The sequence below is a fragment of the Lissotriton helveticus genome, chromosome 4_1 (genome assembly GCF_964261635.1).
Source record: "Lissotriton helveticus chromosome 4_1, aLisHel1.1, whole genome shotgun sequence".
NCBI lineage: Eukaryota > Metazoa > Chordata > Amphibia > Caudata > Salamandridae > Lissotriton > Lissotriton helveticus.
Genome location: NC_136063.1, coordinates 1,034,841,995 through 1,034,859,001, shown reverse-complemented (window position 1 = coordinate 1,034,859,001; position 17,007 = coordinate 1,034,841,995).

Below are 17,007 nucleotides of genomic sequence, written 5' to 3'. Positions count from 1 at the left end.
GGTAAAGGCTTGTGTGGGATAGGTCGGGCTGAGTGTACACGATCTAAGAGCCCAAACTCGTGCAAGAAAAGGAAAGCTGCCAAAAATAAGTCTAAAAGAGGCAGGGGCAGGGGGATTAAGATAGTCATTGTTCCCAGGTTTCATTGACTAAATGTGGAAGTGGGGGAGAAACTCTGTAGGGTTGGGAGCTGCAGTGGAATCACCAGTGGAAGTTGAAGTTAAGAGTAGCAACTTAAGACAGGAGAAGGGGAGTGCAGCTGAATTAAAAAAGCTCCCCAGAGCTGTTGCTAAGAAGGGACGAGGAGACATCAAACCTTCCCGCATTACCCCCTCACTGCGCTCATTCTATAAAGTTTTGCCCCAGGTTTTGAATATTCAGCAACCCCAGCAATTCCAGCAAAGTGGCCATTCTGTTCGAGTAAATCTCCGCGGGCGCATGGCTTCCCATATGGCAGTTTCACCCCTGGCCAGCACGGTTTCTCCCATAGACAAGGCAGATAGCACGGTCCAGATGGCCCAGGTGGCGGAGACAGTCACGACAGCCGTAGCAGCGGAGGTAGCAGAGTTAGTCAGCCCTCAGCATGTACAAGATATTCAAGCTATTCAGGCTTCAGTTAGTATAGTGCCTCCTGAGGTAGCTGCGACGCAGACATCTGATCGGATCCCCATGCCATTAGAAACGAGTGTGTTTGGCGGTGCGGGCGTAGCCTGTTCCTCGATTGAGTCTCTGCTAAATTCTCTGAAGGCTGATATAAGGCAGGGATTTATGGTCTCTGCTGAAAATCAAACTGCGATTAGGGCTGAGTGTGATGTTTTGGAACGGAAAGTAGATCGACTGAACGAAAGGACAGAGACCCTTGAAGGCTCTGTGGAGGCGCTTAAAGCTAATCTGGGATCTGCTCAAGTAAAAATTCAAAACCTGCAAAGAGGGGGGATGCGATTTGTGAGAGGGTTGAGTCCTTGGAGAACTATTCAAGAAGAAAAAATCTCCGACTTTTGAAGGTCCCAGAGGGGAAAGAGGGGAGCGACATCAAGTCTTTTGTAGTGAGGCTTCTTAAGGGCACACTAAATTTTGAAGAGACGTCGGATATGCTGGAGAAAGATATCCAAAGGATCCATAGGGACCCCTTTCATCTAAAACCTGGCAGAGTTAAGTCCAGAAAAATCTTGGTCAACTTTCTTACTTAAACACTCAAAGAAAAAATCCTAAATCTGGCCCTAAAAAATAAGTCTCTTAAAATTCCGGACTTTCCGTTCAAGATCCGCTCGGATTTGTCAAAGACCACTCTGGATCGGCAGTGGGAGCTAGGTCAGAGGATGGAAACATTTCGAGCCTTGGGTGCGACAGTGCAGATGAGGTTTCCTGTCTTCTCGCGAGTTATGTTTAATAACAAAATGCACAACCTTAGATCTCCCTTTGAGGCTGACGAGATGTTGGCGTCGTTAAGGGATCTTACCCGGGGGGCAGGGAATTCTTAGGGGGCATGAGTTGACTCTCCTTGTTAGGTGAGGGATGTATAGTAGAAGTTACAGTATAGCCCCAGTTGTCTAAATTGTATGGTCATAAAAAAGTTTTAATTGAGAAGGAAAAATTGGAAAAAAAACTCAATACAAAAACAATATAAAGATTTAAAAAAAAAAAAACATTTGTAAGGAGTTGGAGGTTTGGTAAAAGGACACTGTTAGGCACTGTTGGGATCCAGGGGGGATTTTGAATTTGAATGGAATCACCCAAGCACTACTTATTTTGCAGCTTTGCAGCAGAGGGGGGAGTGGAGGAAGGCGGGGGAGCTAGAGGGCGCAAAAACTGGCAATACATCTGTCCAGTGTAGGTAGGGTGGGGTTTTCCAGGGGGGGAGGAAGGTGCTGCACAGGGTGGCAGGGGTAAAAATGATAAAAATCCTCATGGGGCTGAGCCTGAGAATTATTTTTACGCAATTAGTTTAGTCCACTGACTGAAATATTTGGTTCTATGCTCTAAAAGGGATAGGGGAAGATATGACAATAGGGCCTTAGGGAATTCTGATGAGGCAGTGGGGGGTTGTGACGGCTTGTTGAAATGAAGCAGATACAATTTTTATCCTGGAATGCCAATGGCCTGCACACTAGGGGCAGGAGAGTAAAGATTTTCCAATATTTGAGAGACTCCCCGGCACAGGTCATAGTCATACAGGAGTCACACCTCCTTAAAGCTGATACAGTAGAGATTCTAAATAAGGAAAAATAGAAAGACTTTTTTTGGGGTACAGACCAATCAGCAAATATCAGGGGAGTGCTTTTTATTTTTAAGAAGCAGGCCAAAGCTCAAATTGTGGAGTACAGGGAGGATAAGAGCGGTAGGTGGCTCATTTTAAGGGCTGTGCTGGATGGCCTTCCATATACCCTGGTTGGTTATTACGGAAACCAGGATGATCCATCCTATTTGAATATCATACGTGACCACTTAGTAGCCTTTCATGACCCTGTAATTTGGGTAGGTGATTTTAATATTGTATTAGATCCAAAATTAAACAAGTCTGCTAATTCTAGGGCCTGTGTTCTTTCTAAATCTAGGCAAGATCTTCTAACAATAATGTCACAATTAGGTCTCGCAGATATCTGGAGGGAAAGGGTAGGGGTTACGTTGGGGGTTTCCTTTAGAAACCTTAAATATAAACATGTTTCAAGGATAGACTATGCTCTGTTTAGCTATAGTCTTAAAGATCTATTGATAGATATTTCTTACCTTCCCTCACATCTCTCTGATCATTAGGCCATCTCATTTATACTAAAAGTAGGCTACCAGCAGACCTACGTCTCCTGGTGGTTTGACCGTACCATTCTCCTACAAGATGAGGAGGCCACCTTTCTTCCATCAGAGACCCGGTGTTTCTTGGAGGCCAATGTAGATACAGCTGACGTTCCCACTATGTGGGACGCATTGAAAGCCTTCTGTAGGGGTTGTATTACAAGTCGATCCTCATACAGAAGAAAGAAATATAGGGAAAGTATTGAGAACTTGGAAGTGGAAATGAAAGATATCGAAAACAACTTGGGTGCCCATATGAGATCAGGTGCGGACTATGAAAGACTTGGTGTATTAAAATCCCAATTAGAAAATCTACTACAGGCAAGGGTCGCTAGAAGGTGGGAGGCGAGCAGAAACTCTCGTTTAGAGTTCGGCGAGGCGGCTGGAAAAATTCTTGCATGGAAAACCAAAGCCGACCAAGCACGAAATTACATTAGGGAGATAAGGGTGGAGGGGTAAGTAGCCCCCCGGCTCACAAAAGTGGAAATAGGGGGCGCGTTCCAGGACTTCTTTCAGGACATTCAACATTTAAAGAAGATACCTGTGAGGATAAGGCAGGGAGGGAGGCCTGGTTGGACTCAATTTCCACTCCAAGGCTCTCATCAGGGAAAAGTAGGTCTTTGGAAAGAGAGATTTCTGTTGAAGAGATTGGCAAGGTGTTGGGGCAAGTGAAGCGGGGGAAGGTGGCAGGCCCGACGGGTTACCGGGGGAATTTTACAGGGCCCTTAGTGTGGAGATTGCCCCCGTCTTGGCTACCGTCTTTAATGGCATTCTCTTGGAGGGAATGGACCCTCCAAAGTCCTGGAATGACGCCACGGTGGTTTTAATACCCAAACCAGGGAAAGATCTGAAAGAATGTGGGTCATTTTGCCCGATCTCGCTCCTCAACAGCGATTATAAAATCTTCGCTGCTATTATGGCGGCTAGGTTGGAGGCGGTGACAAGCTCAATTATACACGAAGACCAAAAGGGCTTTATTAAAGGAAGACACCTAGCAGACCTCACACAAGATCTAGTTGGGGTAATTGACATCGCAACTACCTTTTCTCTTCATTTGGCTGCCTTTACGCTGGACGCGACCAAGGCCTTTGATAGGGTCAATTGGGCCTACTTGGCCGCGGTCATGAGGAAATTCAACTTGCCTAAGAATTTCTGCTGTATGATATCGCTTATATATAAAGCTCCGACGGCTAGGCTTCTGTAAACAACTCCCTGACAGAGCCCTTCAGAATTTCAAGGGGCACAAGGCAGGGTTGCCCACTCTCCCCCCTCCTTTTCAACCTCTATATCGAGCCTTTTGCTCAGATTCTTAGAGAGGAGGCTACATACCATCATTTAGCTTTGGAGGGTGGGATAAGCGGGTAGCCCTATATGTGGATGATATCCTCATAATGACATCTAATTTAGACCTGGCTCTTCCGACAGTGATCAATAGGGCAGAGGAGTTTGGCAAGATCTCCGGATATGAGATAAACTCCGACAAAATGGAAATCATGGCCTGGAACACTACTAGCACGCATGTGGAGGTTGTGTCCTCCATGAGTTATCTTGGCATTAGGATTATCCAAGATGTCAGTAAGATTGCCGCTTATAATCTGCAGCGAGTACATAAAGAACGTCAGAATCAGCTAAAGGCATGGAATCATCTCCCGTTATCTATCTTTGGGAGGACAAACTTAGTTAAAATGTCAATCCTGCCTAGATATACTTTTTTGTTTAACTCTATCGCGATGGCCTTTGATATTAAGCAAATAGCTAAATGTCAACAAGAGATTAATTCCTTTATCTGGAGGAATGGAGCTACAAGATTGGCTTGGAAAAAGTTGAGGAGAAGGAGGGAAAAAGAAGGGCTAATGTTACCAGACCTGCAATATTATGCCTGGGCGTTTCAACTATCTTACTGTAGAATGCTTCTAAAAACACCAGTGGATAGCTCTAGGGGAAGAATGTTTCGAGCTATGTTAGAAGGGGACGATCTTCCACCTGACGGCTTCCTTTTCAAGTTCGGGGACCAGAATTTTTTTTTAAAAGTAAAATTAAAAACTCTTCAATCACTGGCCAAAAGTTGGACCACAATTAGGAAACAAATAGGGCTGAGCTACTTTTCCAACGCAGCACCTTTGTGGGATTCGCCAGGTACTCCATTGTGTCTTAAAGACAGACTGGCGTACCCGATAAAGGATGCTGGAATTTTGAATTGGGGAGACCTGGTGGCAGGTGGCCTAATGGCATCCTGGGAGGAGCTGCGGGAGAAAGTTGGGCCGGGCTTCTCTAGTTTCAAATATAAACAACTTACTAGCTGGGCTCAGGCATTGATTAGGAAGGGGGTCCCCCTGGGCAAATATAGTAATCTCGAAAATCTACTGGTCACAAGGCCAAGGGGGGCAAGGAGGTCTCATGTTGGTACTGGGCGATCCTGGAAGAAATAGATGGTGACTTTAAACTCCCTGAGGAGCTATGGGGAAGCAAGGTGGGCGACCAGTGTGAGCAGATGAGGCTGAGTTCATTTAGTCTTTCACACAAGATCGTGAAACCAGCATGGCTGAGGCGAAACCACCTGTTCACTTTACATCAAGCATATCTCTCTCCCCAAAAGCTAGCCAAATTCCAGCCAGGGAAAAAATGCAATAAATGCGATCTGCCCGAAGCTTCGGATGTGCATATGTTTAAAGACTGCCCTGCCATTAGCCATTTTTGGGAGGAGGTGATGGATGCCCTGTGCTCTATTCTTAACACCACACTGAGTATTACTCTTCCCCTGATTATCTTCGGGACGGACGAAAACATCTCCGGGCATGCCAGATCCTTTCTTTTTTATGCAATTCTCCGGGCTAGGAGACAGATTTGCAGGTTCTGGGTGGATGTAGCCCCCCCCCAACATATGCGGGATGGTTGTCGTCCCTATATGAAATTTCTAAGGTGGCCAGATCTTGCAGCAGGAAAAAGGTTGCTTTTTGGGACTTCTTGATACAATGGAGGTAGGATTTCCGTTTTTTTTTTCCCCCCGGTTCCTATGATTATGCCTTTTTTCCTGCTCCATGGACCTACAGCAATGGCATTCTCCGAGATATCTGGTCCAACAGGTGGTAACACGCCTAGATGGAGTATTGAAGGTCGCCCTTTTGTGCGTAGCTCTCCTTCTTCCGCTAATAAGATTCTTGTGCTTATGCCCGAGCCCTACTTCTAGATCTGGGGTCTTGACATAGTGGCACACAGTGGTGGTCGGTGGTTTCTCGCACTGGGGTATCAGCAAATGAGGACAAAAAAAAATGCTTCTAGCTGGTGTTGGGGGAGGGGTCCATCTTGGTAGGTTGTGGGACGGGGGCATGGTGGGAGTCGTGGTACAGGCCTCACACCCCCAAGCAGGCCTCCCAAGCAAGATGGCTACCTACCTGTTAGGTGAGGATGAACAATGCAATGGCTGACACATGCTTCTGGCTGGTGTTGGGGGAGAGGTCCATCTTGGTAGGCTGTGGGACAGGGGGCATGGTGGGAGTTGTGGTACAGGCCTCACACCCCCAAGCAGGCCTCCCAAGCAAGATGGCTACCTACCTGTTAGGTGAGGGTGAATAATACAATGGGGTTTTGGTTTTACAAGAATGTAAATATCAGTGTGGTGGTTAACATTTGTTTGTACTTACCAGCCTCCACTGCCCCGGATACTCCTGTGAGACTCTCAGGATGCAGTATGGCAAGCACCTTCTCCTCCCATGGTGTGAATGTTTTCAGTGGGATGGGAGTGCCACCGCCAGTCCTGTCAGCCAGCTCCCGGTTCTTGCTTCTCCTCTCTTTGACAACACTCTTGAGATCATGCCACCGCTTCATGATCTCCTTCTTGGATCGTGGGATGGTCCCTACTGCATTGACCCTTTGTACTATCCTTTCCCACATTTGTGTCCTTGTGGCTAATGATGTATGTTGGACCAGGCTACCAAACAATTGTGGTTCGACTCTCACTATCTCATTGACCATGACTGTCAACTCACTCTCTGTGAATTTTGGCATTTTCGGAGATGCCATGGTGTGTGGTGTTTGAAGTGTTTGTGTGTGCAGGGGTGGGTGTGGTGTTGGTGTGTGAGGTGTGTTGTGTGCTGGGGGATTTTTGGTGCTGGTGTGATGGTGGTAGTGGTGGTGTTGGTGCTGCTGTTTTGTCTTGCCTCTCTTATCAGGTCTAGTGTGTGCCCTTCTCTTCTGGAGTGTTGCGAAGGATTGTGGTCAGTGAAGGGGCTGGTTTTCTACTCAGCTATGTGGGTGTGTCCAAATGGGATTTTGCTGTCAAGTGTGTTGTGGGAGTTGTCCTGGGAATTGTATTATTTTTTATTGGCATTTATTTTTCCATTGGTATGTGTTTTTTGTATTTGGGGGCACGGCTACTTTGATTGTTTTAATGTTTGGCATTGCTGCGGTGATTTAGCATCGTCCGCCATGTTTGTCATGTAACGTCCGCTGCAGTGGCTATGCTGCAGCTCTTCCGCTATCTCTCCATTCACTCCTGTGTGCAACCGCGGCGGTCCGAAACAGTTGATCGTACCGCAGGACCATCGGGGATATACTAATTTCCCGTGCGGTGTCTCCGCTTTGCTTGCAGTGGGTTGTAGCTTTTCCGCTGCGTTTCCGACCACCGCAGTCGGTTTTTGGACGTCACCAGCCGCGTCGGGCGGTTTCTGTTAACCTGCTACCGCCGCGGTCTGTCTTTTTTGGCGATTGTTCCTAATTTGACCGCCGGTTTATCCACGGTCCCGGTGGGTGGTTGTTTCCCGCCTCCATGGCGGTCGGGGTGGTTTTCCGCCCGCTATCCTAATGGGGCCCTAAGTGTCTCTGTTGCTCTCTGTGGGTTTGAGTGACTCTATGCTTTTGTAGATAGGTATGTCAGTCACAGTATTCTAGGGAGACGGTTTGCATGAAACCGGGTGTATTGGTCTGTAAGTGCACATGCAACTCACTGAAACTTGTAAGTATATGTCTTTTCATTTTAAGCTCATAGCACCCTGCTTATATAGCCTATCTATGTCCTACCTTAGGGTTGACCTATATGTAGTAGAACAGGAGTTTAAGGCTTGGCAAGGAGTTATCAGTGGCAAGTTAAATTACACCCACAAGCTCTGCATTAGCAGGCCTAGTGCATGTCTAAAGGTCTACTTGCCTGGGTAGCTAACTAGGAGTGTCAGTATTTGAGTACATATGTAAATAAGTCTATCAGTACATCAGTGGGTGTGTCACTAGATGTGCAAGTAACAATTTTACTATTTGACTGCCTGTCTCAGTATCTCTATGGGTCTGCATAGGTGGCTGTAAGTTTCTTTGGGTAGCACAATTAGAGATACAATACCTATAGTACTATTTAATTTACAGACTCTGGGCAGAGCTTGAGAACTGAACTATGGGCTTACAAATAAATTAAATATACCATTTGTGGATATGTCAGTGAAACCATATTTAGGAGACAAGAACATACATGTTACCACTATCTACCAGTAATAAACTTTTCAGTCTCCTAATGCAAACTGATTATCTAAATTTGTATATAACTGACTGTATATGTATATGTATCAGTCACCGTACAAATAGGTCAGTACTTGATGACATATGTAACTGAGTACATCATAGGCCTGGGCAGAGTTGTGACCAAAAAACTCCACCACACTACACGGAGTTCCACAAGCGGTGGAGTGTGTTAGGTCATGCAGTTGGTGATGATATTTAGAAGCCCATTAGGATCTAGGACGGATCGCCACCGTCCGCATAGCGGTGGCGATCCGCCCGAGATCTGTCCCACCACCCATTCCCCCCGCCATATTACTATGGCAGGGGGGGCGCTTTTCCGCCCGGTCAACAAGTCGATCGGGTTACAAAGAGTTTAATGTAGTGGCGGTGTCTTTTAGACACTGCCAGCCATATTACTATAGGGGCGGAAACATGCCTTTCCGTGGTGGCATTGACGCCACGGAAAGGCATGCAGGAATTGCTTGCAGGGCCTGTTGCGGGCCCCCATGGACTCTGGGGGGTGGGGGTGCACATGGTGGTACCTATGTTACACCCCTGCAGTTCCATGCATAACATGGCAGGCACCGCGCTGTGCCTGCCATGTTGTGTATGGAAGTGCACAACATGCCTTCCTGGCATTGTGGCAGGTGGTGCTGAGTGCACTGCCGGCCACAATGTCCGGAATGTAGGATGCACCCGCCACTGTGGCGGGCGCATCCTAATGGCCCCCACGGGACCCCCACCCTCATGGCAGGCGGTCCCATTTCACGATAGCCATCCTAATGACCCCCTTAGTGTTGGGTGTGTGTCCCATGCTGGAAAATCAGCACAAACGGCACCATGCACAGCTTCAGTTTTTTCCTCTAGAGTAGATGTTCTACTACGCGTCCTGAACGTGAAAGGAAGGTTTCTCAACACCAGCGTTAGCAGCCATCCACGACCTTCCGCATTGAGAAGTCTTGCCTGGAGGTGGTCTGGAGTAAGATTTTCCTTGCTACGCAACTTAACATTGGTGAGCGCGAGTGAGGAAAAAACATTGCGCAGCTACGCTACACTTTTATGAACTCCATGCACTATGCAGAGCGTGGACTGGGAAAATCTCTGCAAACTCCACAAGCTGATCGGAATTTCAGACCCAGGCCTAGTATATCAGTGGCCCTTTGGAAATGTGACTGGATATGTAAGAAACCTTCACACTTTCTTTCACTTAACATGCACTCATAACTCAGTAAATACATATCATTTTTAAAAGTACACAGTTATCAACAAGTGGCTACATACCTATTATTGTTCATAAAAACTGGGTCACATGATGTAACTTGACCAAAAGCACACTGTTAAACATATGACATATGCCACTTGGCTGTCATCTGTTTAACAGTGTGCTTTTGGCAAAATCACATAGTGTAACCAAATGTTTTTATGAACATTAGCTTCTTTTGCACAATATATTTTTCTTTATACCAATTTGTGTGACCCAATGCACTGGCTTTCATGCAATGTGAAGTGATATATGCACAGGCATCTATGTGCTAATATGACACAGGGCGGGTAAACCTGTGGTTTCTCTTTCTAGTTTTTTTGCACATTTCTTACATATTCATGCAAATGATTTATTAACTAATAATTCTTAAGCATTGTCAAAAATGCAATTGAATTGAGTGATGGAAATGAAATTTCATGATCGGCATTCTGTTTTTCTACCTGTCTACAAGTATTTTTTCGATATCTATGAATTTACCTGACTTGTAATCAGGCCATGATGAAGTCCCTGAGGGGGTGAAATGCATATGCAAATAAAATATTGTGGAATCGATATTGTGTCGTGAGAGTCCCCGGGCCGATTTTGGATGGGCTCCCCGGGGAAGAAATAGGCCCGGGAAGGGCACAACATAGACTTGCCCCCCACCCTTTAATAAAAAAATATAGAAAGACCTGGCCTCAGAGGATGGGGAACCAGGGACCGAAATCAACCCATGGAGGGGAAAGCATCACCCCCTCTCCATTACATAAAGCACTGTCCCAGGGGAATTAACCCTCCTGTTACCTCCAGTAAGTCCCACACAGAGAGATTGCTAATAAGTGTTCAGAGGCCACTCCCCCTTTCCCCACCACTCTGCAAACACAGTGCACTACTGGTTGAGGGATGAAATGAATTTTACTCCTGAGGGACCCTGGGGGCCAAGAAGCCCTGCTGGTTTCTCCTGTAAGTGCTAAACAGCGGTATTTCTGATTGCTGGTTGGAGGCCCCACCCCCTTTCTCCATCACTCTGCAAATGCGACTGCTACTTTAAAAAAAACATAGACATTCACTGAAAAGAACAAATATTACAGAGACATTATAGTATTAAATAAGCATTTTAAAAAAACTTAGAAATTTACTGAAAAAAAACCAAAGGTTACAGGGACGTTATAGGTGGACTCAGGTTTCACATGAAACTAGTGAAATTCAGCCGTTATAGCTAGTAAATTTTAGAAGGTGGTTCTGACACTATGGGCCGCCCAGATTTTTTGCTTTTTGAGCACCTAATTGTTGAGCTTTCACTGTGGGATATCTCATAAGTTGGAACTCACCCACAGTAAGCTCATAATGAAAGAGACTGCATGGGGATTTTACTGGTGTCCCCCTGGTTTGACCAGGCCACTGCGCAGCAGCAGGAGTAAGGGACACCGGGCTGGTTACATGCAGACACAGGTGTACATGTGTGTGCACATGTATAAGGGCTGCGCAGGGGAGATTCCTAGCTTGCACAATCCAGGAGCAGCTATAAATCGAATGGTGTAGCAGGACTTATGCAGGATTGGGCGGTGACGTGGAATAGGCTTTATACACTGGGAAGGAACATGCCAGTAAAAGTCAGTGTGTTTTACTGTTTTTCACTTCCTTATCCCCGATGGGGTGTGGTGCCGATGTGCTAGACTAACTTTCATGAGGCCTACAGATTCCAGACACGCACTAAAGTCCACTGTAACGTATGTGAGAAGGAATATTCTGCAGAGTCCAAAGTCATATTTGTACTGCTTTTGGGTCATCCAGAAATGTCACATTTCTCTGAGTCAGTCATAACCAGGGCCTGGCTGAGGGCTGACCCCAGCAGGATGGATTGATAACCTTTTTTCCACAAGCTCGGGCCTCCTCTCTACAAAGAGAAGATGGGTGGGGCTACAGGATTATCCATCAGCAGCTATCACTGGGTGCCAGGCACTAGGCTGCACCAAGAAGGGAAGGCAGGGAGGGGGGATGGGGCTTTTTCAGAGACCATGTGGCAAGAGACCCTAGAAAACGCCATTTTGGACAATTCCAGAGGCTGGGCTGGAAGGAGGGAGCAGGGGCAGTGAAGTGATGTGTCGCTGTTTGATAGGACAAACAGAGACTTCCTGCCAGCCCCCTACTCAACATTTAAAAAGTGCTTGCACAGGAAGAGAAGTTCTCTCTGGGGTGCGGTCTTCTGAGGCAGAAGGTGCTGGATCCTGGCGCAATGGGCAGTTGGAAGGAGGAACCCCCTGACTGCCCCCAGGGTTGTCTCCAGTGCGCAGAAGCAGGGGCCTCTGTGCAAGAAGAAGAGAGGTCCAGGAGAAAAGCAGGAGAAAGGCTGGCACAGCGAGTCAGTGAAAACAGATCCCTGCCAAAGTTCACCCTCTTGGAGGCGAAGAGGGCAGCTACAAGTGCTCCAGATGTGTAGAGCTGGCCATCAAGAGCGAAAGGAGGCTGGAATGGTGCCAATCATCAGCCTGGTGGCTGATATATGACCCCCAGAAGGTAGGCAAACTTTGACCCCACCTGGGGCCAACGTCGAAGCGTGTGGGGCTCTGCCACCGGTCACAATTATGCCCCCGGGGTGGGTCAGGTCTTGGGGACTGCCTCATGAGGAAGCAAAGTGGGGGGCGCCATCGCGTTCCCCATGAAATTGCCCAAGAAGGGGGCCAGGAGCCCACCCTGGCCTCCGGTGCTGGGGAGTAGAGGGAGCGCTATCACACCCCCCGCAAAGATGTCTCGAGGGGCCTGGGACCCCATCCCCAGGCCCAAAGCAAAGCGCGCCCCGTGAAGATGTCCCCCCGCGGATCACCAGGACTCCGCCCTGGCCGCCGCTGATGCTGGATGAGGGGAACCACCATCACGCGCCCCCCTCGAAGGTGTTCGGGTCCTGGGATCCCATACCCAGGCCCAGAGTGCTGGCAGGTGAGTGGGGGAGTGTAGTTGCACTCCCCCGGGAGGCCGGAGGAGCCGGCGAAAATCCAAGCATTTGCCCGCCGGAGCGGGCAGACCAGAAGAGGAAGTCGGCTCTCGCAGCAGCACAAGAGGATGCTGGCCAAGGGAGGAGCTGGCAGGGGCAGCCAGGGGTAGGCTTCCTGAGCTGCCCTCCACTGGGCAAACATGCAGGGGTCCCGGGTGGGACCAGGACCCCGGAAGAGCAGGAAAATGCAGTTGGGGGCCCGCATGGGAACGGGACCCCAAAAGTTGGCAAAGGCGGCTGGGGGTGGGCTCCCCAAGCCGTTACAGTCACCTGGGGGTCTGGGTAGGACTGGGCCCCCCACCGAGGCGAGAACGTGGCAGAGGACCGCCAGCACCCCAGGCATCTCTTCCCGGCACAGCGGGAGAGCCGCTCATCCAGTATTCACGAAAGGAGCCTGAAGTGCTCCATAATGCCTTGCAAGGCAGGGGGAAATCATAGTTTGTGGTGCCTGGTGGCCCCCAGAGGAGGGGGGGTCACCCTCATTTGTGAAAAAGGTGCTGGGGGAGCTGATGTAGAAGTGCAGTCTCCCCCCAGCATGAAGAGAAGTCCCTCTCTAAGTCACATGGGGACTTATAAAGAATAACGCCTCAAGGGCTCAGCCAGCATTTAACACCTTCTGGGCTGGAACTTTTGTTCTACAGCTGCGGGTGTATTGAGAAGTGTATCAAGGAGTGAAGGGCTGAGTTTGGATGTCTGGAGACGGACATCCCCTGGAGGTGAAGAGGAATAATTGCACCAGAAATGCATTTACTGAGGTAAGTTATTTTAGAGGGACTGAAGGTCACATGTGTAATGTGAAGTGCCTGTGTAAGGTGATGTCATATGTTGTCAGACATTCCTGCTAGGGCGTTTGGCTGTGTATGCGTAATCCTGTGATTTCACCTATGATGCCTTTAGAGGCTGTAATTACAATGCATTCTAATGATCCACAAATGTGAGGAGTACTGTCGTTTTAAAGTGATGCTTAAACATGTATTCTTACTGCTGCGCTTAGGTGAAGAACCCAGACTGCTAGCCCTTAAGATGTAGAGGTGTATACTTCATGGTCAGGAGGAAATGCTCAGTCAGGGTTGTGTGTCACCAAGGCAGGGTTACCTATTTTAAATGCTTATGGAGGTAATGATGGGGGAGTCACACTGGGATGGTGCTAGTGCATAGGGCCCTTTCTCCAGGTTATGTTCAACCAACTGCATTGGGGGCAAGATGATGTGGATACACTGGAATTGTGATACTAGAACCCACCTCCCTGCGGGAACGGAAGAGATGTTATGCAATGTCACAAAGTAATTCCAACAGCTTATGTATATTTGTAAATTGGTGCATAGTATTGAGTAGTGTGTGTGTTCAATAAAGGTACTCTTACTTTTATAAAGCAAAGTACAGACTGGACAATCAATTATTGAGTGCTATTTCTGCACACCTGCAAATGGCGATTACTAGCCCACACCACCTCCCTTGAGTAACCCTCTGACTGCTCTGCATCGCTAACCTCTGAGAGTCAGGCACTACAATTGGGGGTTTGGTTCCCAGTGAAGGACACATGTAGTGATGTTTTTTGTGCAGACCTCACAGATGCTGCCTAGTTTTCTAACATTGGTGTCTAGCGGCGGGAAACATAGTATCCCATTCTGGTGCGCATTTATAGCATTTGATTAGTCCAGTCTTACTACACATTACCTATGCAGTAATGAGCAAATGGAAGAGCGCAAGGCTCTGGGAAGGTTTAAAAGTTTTGGTTATGTGAACTAGAAGTATAGGAAAGGAAAGCCCTGCGCACATTAATGTCATGTGGAGATATTATGGTTTAAAGGTAAACTGTATTGATGTGACTGAGTGATATTGAGTATCATGTGCTGGTGGGATGTTGCTTTCCAGAAAATGATTGCAGACAAATGTTCTAAATCATATTGTATACCTTTGAACCCTAAACACTACAAGCACTACACCTGCATGAGGAGGGTGGCTGCTCAAGAGATAGGGACAGCAACTGATACCTACATCACATATGGGGGTGTAGGGGTGGATTGACCTTGATGGGGTGCAGGAGAAAAAGGGGTCCTGGGTGGTTCCCATACTTTTTAAGGGTAGGGAGTGTTTCCACAGAAGGGGCCCCAGATATCCTTCCCCGCTGAAAGTGTCTTGCTATTGGCACAGGCCAAACCAACTGGAAGGGTAGGGAAGGAGGTTTCTTTACCCCAGGTAGTAACACCCCGAGAAAAACTTCCGAAGGTGGGAGGAGGGTGTGGTAGAGTTGGGTGTGTGGCAGGCCCCACAGGTTAACTGGTGGGAACGTGAGCAACCCAGGGGTGGCCCCTGGTAGGGGCTGGCCCCAAAGGAGGGTAGTTCTTGAGTGATGGTGTGTAGTGGTAACCCCTTGGTACACTAGGTGAGCTAGGTAACTGACCCAGTGGAGATCTGAGTGCGGGTGATGTACTCCCTGGTTTCCAGGTGAAGGGTTAGTGGTGGAACCTGAAGTGTCCGGGTGGGGAGGTTTTTACCCAAGGAAGCAACAGGATGTCATTCTGGAGCTGGTGTTGTGAACCGGAAGTGGTGGCTGGGGTGATGCCTTGCCGGGGGGGTGGGGCCGATCTTAAGTTGAGGGACCCTGTGCTACAGAGGAGGGCGGTGGAGGCCTAGGCGGGATCTTTAGGGTCCCTGACTGAATGTGGTAGTACTACCCTGAATGCCAGTGGGGTCTATCTTAAACAAAGGGACCCTGCTCTTCAGATGGGGTGGTGCAGGCCATCCAGGGATCATGTGGGTCCCTGGACGGTCTCCCATGGTGCTGCAGGGAGACCAGGGCGAGCTATGAGAAGTGGGGCTGGGTGTAGCTAACTTGGGCCCACAGGCGCTCTAAGGCTACTCCGGGAGGAGAGCGCGCCTCTTGGAGGGATGGGTGCATAGGCCCTGTTCTTACAGCGGAGAACAAGGAAGGGGTCTAGGTTCCCGGGGTAATTTCCTTGTGGAGCTACAGATGGGGGAATGAGGTGGTGAGGCCGGTCTGAGGTCCTATCCGAGAGCCAGGCCAGTGGCCAATGGGTGGTTTTCTGTGTGGGGAAAGCACAAGCGGCTGTGCTATCTTTAGGGAAGCCAGTCATCCTGAAAGGGTGGGGGCAGCAAAATGACCCCAGCGGCAGGCTGAGGGTGAGGGTCCAGAGAAGTTGCATCTTTGGGGTGCAAGGACCAAAAGGAGAGAGGGTACTGGTTGGAACAAACTCCAGAAGGGAGACCAGCTAGTGACCCAGGGGATGGGATGTAGACATATCCCAGAAGACCTCATCTGTACTGAGGCACTGTACCATTTATTTTATTTATTTATTTAATTTGAGAGTTTTATTGAGCGCGAACAAGACCCTTGCGGGTATTAGAGCGCTTTACAATAGGTGAGGATCTTAAAAACAACAGTTAAATGCAGGTAAAACATGTATACATGATACCTTGTAAAAGTAAAGCAGTAAGGTACAGCAGAAAACATTCCTATTGAGTCAGGTAGAGGGTAGATATAATGTCTAGGATGTATAGAGGGTACCTTGTCATGGAAGGATTAGTAACGCGGGTACGTTTCTTCTCGAAATTTCTTTAGACTCTGCTAAGGTGAATTTTGCCATGAGAATCGATTTTACTTCCTTTTTGAAAGAAGCAGTAGAAGAATTCAGTCTGGTTTCTGGGGGTAAGGCATTCCATATCCTGGGCACCATGTCTGAGAAGGATCGTTTATATGTTTTTTTCTTGTTGAATCTTTGAGGTTTCAGTAATAGGTTTTCCGCACTTCTTGAAGATCTTATCCCACCAGAGATAATCAGTTTCTGTGACAGATAGCTGGGTATTTTGTGATGCAAGGCTTTATGCATCCTACACGCTATTTTCAGATGGATTAAGGCTTCCAGAGGTAGCCAATTCAAGGATTTTAAGTCTGGAGAGATGTGGGAACTTCTTTTGAAACCAGTGATAAGTCTTGCTCCAGCATTTATTGAAGCTCTTAGAGGTGCCGTTGTAACTTTAGGAAGGCCCCAGAGAGAGACAATGCCGTAATCCACTCTAGAGACAACTAAAGCTTGTACTGCATGTTTGAAGTCATTGACTGGTAAGAAAGGTTTCAGCTTCCTCAGTGTATTTATCTGGAAGTTTGCTCCCTTTGTTGCATTGCTAATGTGTTTTTGCATATTGAAGTTTCTGTCCAGAGATATTCCCAATGATTTTGCAGAGTCCACAGTAGTTGGTTGAACATTGAGTGTGGTGAGATGTTTGATCCAGTCTTGCATAATGGGGACCTTGTCGGGTGGGGCTATTAGGAGGAATTCAGTTTTTTGGGCATTCAATTTGAGACGGTTTTCTGCCAACCATGTCTGGGTTTTCCCCAGCGTTGTCTTTAGAAGTTTGATGTCTTCTGGGGTGTGGATCTTAAGGTACAGTTGTGTATCATCAGCGTACATGTGATATTGCACTTTGGACGCATGTAGCATTTCGGTGAGTGGTTCCATGAAAAGATTAAACAATGTC